Below are 6,706 nucleotides of genomic sequence, written 5' to 3' on the forward strand. Positions count from 1 at the left end.
GTTAGCATTCTTATCAATAACTTAGATGAGGCAAATGCTTGGGGTCATGCTTTGCAAATGTGCCAACAAGATGAAGCCAGAACTGATAGCAAATACAGTGATGTCAAAATCTGTATTCAAAAGAATAGCAGAATATGTAAGACAAGAAAATATAACAATATGGAATTTGACAGAGATTATTACAGGCTCTGTTCTACAGTCCAAAGATGCAACTTGGATCAAAGAAGAATGGAGAGAATTGGTTCAGAGGCAGCATGTATGAAAAAGAATTACAGAATTAGTTGAATGCAAATTCAGTATATGATTCAATCATGTGATATTTGCCAAAGAACTAATGTAATCTGAAGGCATATTCATTAATTTCTATTTTTCTTGATATTCTAATATCTAGGATGACATTGAGGAGAATATTTACTTTGAACTGGCTCGACCACACCAGGATAATTTTGAAAACCAGAAGAATGGTAAACAGAACTGTATATCATGTTATTTGAGCAGTGGCTGAAGAAACCCATCATGCCTGGAGAAATATAATTGCTACCCTCAGATATTTGAGGAAATATTATGTAGAAGAGAAATTTGATTTATTCTGTTTAGTAACTCCCAACGTACGGACCACTAGCCACAAGTTATTTTACCTGATTTCAGTCTAATATCCTACTCAATAGACTGCAAACCTAAACTTCTCTAGCAAATGAAAATCTAAACAAATACTAACAGATAATTGGTACAATTCTTTTATTTTTAGTTCACATTAAAAGTGTTGTTACCTCATAGAGAAAACCTTTAGGAATGTGCTAGAGTAGTTCACAGTACTTAATATACTTTCTCATAACTTTAACTCTGTCAATCACCCCACCCCACCCCACCAAACTGTATTAACTCAATACAAAATACCACTTACTACTACTGAAACAGCATGAATGGATACCTAAAAACTGTTGAATTGCAGAGTTGTTAAAAATGGACTACTGATGAATCAGATAGCAGATTTTGGTGAAGATAAGACTGAAATTTTTTCTTGCTTTTTATTTTCACTTTAATCTTGATTTCATGTAACTTTGAAAGTAGATAGATTATCTTCCTCCTTAATAGCTAATAAAAAAACATCATTCTCCAAAAAACATGACATTGTTTTGTTAGAGAACGGTCCTACAAGAAAATTCATATTACTATTTTAATACAGACAGGTCAACTATTCCAGAATTAATGCCATCATTTGAGGTAGATACATCACAGCTTTTAACTGTATTAGTTTTTAAAGCTGAATAATTCTATACAACAAATCTCCTTAACATCACATTTAGAAATCAGTTTTTTTTTAAAATTGTGGTAAGGACACTGTTCATGAGATCTATCCTTTTAACATATTTTAAGTATGCAATACATTATTGTTGACTCTAGGTAAATGGCATATAGTAGATCTCTAGAGCTTATTTATCTTACTTAACTGATATTTAATGCCTATTGATTAATAATTCCTATTTCTCCATCACTCCAGCTCGGTAATAACCATTCCAGTCTTTGAAGTTATTAATTTGACAGTTTTAGAAGGAATTGAAATTCTGTCAATCACCCCACCCCACTTTTTTTTTTTTTTTTTTTTTTTTTTGAGTTGGAGTCTTGCTCTGTCGCCCAGACTGGAGTGTAGTGGCCACTCCCAGCCACTGCAGCCTCAACCTGCTGGGCTCCGGGATCCTTCCGCCTCAGTCTTCCAAGTAGCCGGAATTACAGGCATGCGCTACCACGCCCGGCTGATTTTTTGATTTTATTGTAGAGATGAGGTCTCGCTGCCCAGGCGGGTCTCGAACCCGTGGGCTCAGGCAATCCATTCACCTCAGCCTCCCAAAGGCGCGGGATTACAGGCTGAGTCACCAAGCCCAGCTACTTTCTTCAAATAATAAAACGATCCTTGTTTATTTTTATTGGGAAATGATTTCTTTTTCCTGGTTTTCCATATTCTGTGACATTTATTTATAAAGCTAAATTACCAATTATATTAAAGAAAATATAAATTATATTAAAGAAAAAAATCAATTCATCTTTGTTTCCTCCATGATATTTTTCAAAAGATAACTATTCAAGATATATACTTACTGCATAAAGAGAGCTTTAATTTAAATACTCAGTAACAAGAAAAATATTTAAACCATAATTTTAGATGGGAACTTAAGCTTTATTTCCCAAAGAATAATCTAGTATTATATAAAATTTATCAAATAAAAGAAAATAATAAATCCTCAAATTCAAAAATTATCAAATGTTTTGTTTCCTGGAAAGAATATAATCAAGCAACTGATCAGAAGCTGTCTATTGATAGTTAATCATTTATCTAGAGCACATTCAACCCCCATCCTGGTCCACCTGAATTTTATTTTGTGAACTGTTTCAGGTTGAGAACCATAAAGTGAAGTTTAAAATTACTTTTGTTCACCAGGCCCCATCAATGCTGTTCTTCTTGCCATAGCTATTACCAAATGGTTTATACATGGAGCACTCAAGAGAGATTTATTTTTTCATCTGGAGCTTAGAGAAACATACAATAGAGCAACAAATGACAAACGCTATAATTGCTCATGGGTATTATCATTCCTAGCAAGGAAGATCAAATCTGGAAGCTTAAAATAAACGAAGCTAACATTCACTTTGCTAAAGAGCATGAACCAAGTAATTGCTTACTTTTTTTCCGAGTTCAGTGGAAAGTCAACTGTTAGAACAAAGTGATTTCAGCTTTGTCACTGAACAACAAATGTGCTCAATGAAGCTTGACTTGTTTTCTGTTATTCTTTTCTATGCTACCCTGCATAAAACAAGAATCAACTTCAGGGCACAAGTGTAGTTCAGCACTAAGTCGCTCTGTGACAGAGAAGAAACTTTTCTGTCCTCTTCAATCAAAATCTTTTTTAAATGACTGTTCTCTTCACTGGTGAGTAATGCCCTTAAAGTCAAAAGTTGTGGGTTCTAGACACATGTCTATTACTTTCAAGTTACAGAACATTGAAAACAACATTTACCTCTCTGTGCCACACCTGTCGTAAAGTAGGGATGATGATATTTGTGTCATCTGTTTCACAGGATGACACACCCAATTATGTAAAAGAAACTAGCAAATCAGCAGATCATGACTGCAAATGTTAAGAACCTAATTATCTATAAATATGCAGGGACAAAGAGTCATAAGAAGAGAGTAACTAGTGTTTATTTGCTTGTCTATGCAAAAAAAAGTCTTTGAATATCACTGAAGTAATCATTGCATCGCTCTCTCCTACTTCCTTAGATGTCTAAAGAGAATGACAATCTCATTTTAAAGTCAGAAGGCACTGAAAGAGTCACGATACATTCCCACTGTATCTATGGTGGGTATGGTAATGTCTCTGTCGGTAACAGTAATGACTCCTTACCTGCATGCCCATGTGGAAAGAGCTGACTGAAGAAAGAGGACTGTCCAGCAGGAATAGCACAAGTATTGTCAGATGTTTTCATGCAGTGGACAAGCGTACACAGCCTAAAGCAAGCTTGCCTGGATACAAACCCTTGCTCCATTCTTTATCCTTTTTGCAGTTTTAGGCAACATATGTGCGGCTTCCTCAATTAAAAAAAAAATACTGTCTTTCTCACAGAGTAGTTATGAGGATTAAGTGATTCAATGGCCATAGTATGCACTTTAAGAAAGGAAGCAAATTAAGTAGTTTTATCATTAGTAAAGTTGCATGAAAATACATTAATTTCTCAAGAAATGTTATAGAAAATGCTTTTAGAATAAATTAAAGCAAAAATAAATAATTCATTGGACCTGAAATTATACTACTAAAACATACTCTCAAGATTTATCTATATAAAATGCTTCTGTGGTTGGTTGCTATACCAGTAAGTGGTTATTTTCTGGGAATTTTCCAGCTGTTTATTGTGCCGATTTTCTGTTTCAAAGCATATGAATAAATGATTCTTTGACTTTTCACAGCACCTTTCTTGTAAAGTGCTCAGAAGGATTTTTAAACAAACTAATTTATTTCCAGCATATTGCTCACTAAATACAACTGTACCTACCAGTCCCAGAATCTTAGCAGTGTTTCTTCTATATGTCTTTGTTATCTATATTAATGCCATTTAGAGATTTCTCCATCTGGGTAAAGTCATACATCAAACAGTACATAGAAATTTGAGATAATAGCTTCTAGTTACTGCTTTATACTATCAAGTAAGGTTGGCAATGCAATTACAATGATCAGAGAAACTGTTAGCTAAAAAGTGTGTCCAAGATTTGACTAGAAACCTATGACTAGTGATTAGTTCTTCCACGAAGCTCATCTGTGAAATGACACCAAAATGAAAACTTATGGTTAAGAAACCTAATTTTCCTGGTTGTTAGTGGAATACCATACAGCAAAATATGAGTGGCCCATTTTTAAAATAAAAAATAATTAAAAGATACTTCACAGAAAAACTCTACTGAAAATGCATACTTTTAAAAATTGATATTCAGAGAACACTTTGGCATCTGTCAGTAGCAGGAGTTACATTGTCAAAGAACCCAGAAATGAGTACACAGTCTTTGTTGCTTTTGTTTTGTTTTGTTTTGTTTTGTTCACACATGAAGACTTGGAATGGAGGGGAGTTTTCTCCTGTTCACCTAATTAGAATCATGGCTTTGCTTTCACAGTATGTATAATGCACCCTCATTGGGAATTGAGATATAAGCTGAAGTGTGAGAGGTTAAGGGCTGTGTAATTAGTAATCTCTGATTAGGAGACACTTTGGGGATCTCTACATCACATTCTCTTGCTTTCCGTGAGCACTGCCAGTTTCTTGGTTTGAGTGCTCATTACACCTCCTTTGGACTTTTTCAATAGTCTTCTAAGCAATTTCTCTGCCTCCAATGGTACCTATTCTCAGACCATCTTCTACTTGTCTTAAAAGTTATTCTAAAATGCAAAGATTTTTTAATATTTGTGCTTTAGAAAGGGCTCTCACAGACTGATTAAAAGCAATGCTGTGGCTCAACCTGTAATCCCCCGCCTTGGGAGGCTGAGGTGAGTGGATTGCCTGAGCCCGTGGGTTCGAGACCCGCCTGGGCAACTTGGCAAGACCTCATCTCTACAATAAATCAAGTAATTAGCCAGGTGTGGTAGCGCGCGCCTGTAGTTCCAGCTACTTGGAAGGCTGAGGCGGAAGGATCTCCGGAGCCCAGTAGGTCGAGGCTGCAGAGGCCGGGAGTGGCCACTGCACTCCAGTCTGGGCGACAGAGTGAGACTCCAACTCAAAAAAAAAAAAAAAAGCAATGCTATAGGATATTGGGCAAATGATATTAACAGGTAATTGTCAGATGAGCATTTCAAATAACCAATGCAAATATAAAATTATGTGCAATCCTAATGAAAGTCAGAAAAAAACAAATTAAAGGAATGACAAAATACATGTCTCCCTGACCAGACTGACAAAAACTGAAAAGTATGACACCTACAAGCATAGGAGGAAAAGGTACCCTTATACATTTCTGGTACAATATGAATTATTACCACCATTTCTAGAAAAGTCTAACAATATCAAAATTTAAAAATAAACTTACAATTTAACCCATCAATCCCTCTCTTGAGAATTTAGCCTATGAAATACCACTAATCAATAAAGATATATTTACAAGGAAGTTTGCTGCACCACAGTTGGCGGTATCAGAAACTGAAATCACATTGAATGCCTATCAGTAGGAAAATTGTTGGGTAAATTGAGGTACATTCATATTATAGAATATTATGCAGCCATTTAAAAAAACTGAGTTGTCTCTATACCAGTTAACCTGGAGAGCTTTTCGCAACATTTGTTGAGTAGAAAAAGATAAATGAAGAAAGATGTATATGGACTCATTTTACTCAAATAGTGATAAAAAGTCTTATGGATACATGATTATTAACATGTATCCATGTGTTAACATTAGTTGTGTGGGACTAAGGGTAGAAGAAGGGAAATGAGTGATAAGTTAAAATAGGAAAAAAGAGTAAAAAGAGTTTCCACAATTTAAAAAATAGAGTAAATTATACAATTTATTTTATGTGAAATGCATATGTGTATGTTGTACATCTGTGGGTATATACAGATAAAGTAATGCATAAAAAGATAGCCACCAAAATGTTTATAGTGGTATCTCAAGTTTTTGGGATTTGAGGACATTTCAAAACTGTATACTTTCTATACCTTTTGTCATACTTCTATGTTATTTTAAATTTACACAATGAATGTGTACTATTTGTATAATTTGGTAAAAGAAGCAATGTTATTTTATTTGTGAATAAAAGTACATATCTTATTACTTTTTTGTTTAATTCTAAATAGCTCCCCATGACCTATAGGATCGAATCCATACAAATGTAACATCAGGTTTTTAGTGATCTGCGCCCTGATTATTTCCTGTATTATTTCCAATTATTCTTCAGTCATTTTGATTCATAGGCAATTTTCTAAATATTCCATGGGATTTTAATCATCCTAATGTTAAACTCACTCTTTCCTTTCTCTGAAATGCATTTTATATCTAACTTGCTTGCCTATAAATGCCTTTCTATTTATGCTGCAAATTTCACCTTACCTGTCGACTTATGTAAGGCATCTTTACCAGGATCCTCCCTCATAAATTTCCTACTAATTATCTAGCAAATGTTAACTGAGTACCTATATACCCTAACATTTTGTTATTATTTAACAATGATAAACA

The sequence above is a fragment of the Carlito syrichta genome, unplaced genomic scaffold (assembly GCF_000164805.1).
Source record: "Carlito syrichta isolate Samal-C Ts95f unplaced genomic scaffold, Tarsius_syrichta-2.0.1 Scaffold307270, whole genome shotgun sequence".
Lineage (NCBI taxonomy): Eukaryota > Metazoa > Chordata > Mammalia > Primates > Tarsiidae > Carlito > Carlito syrichta.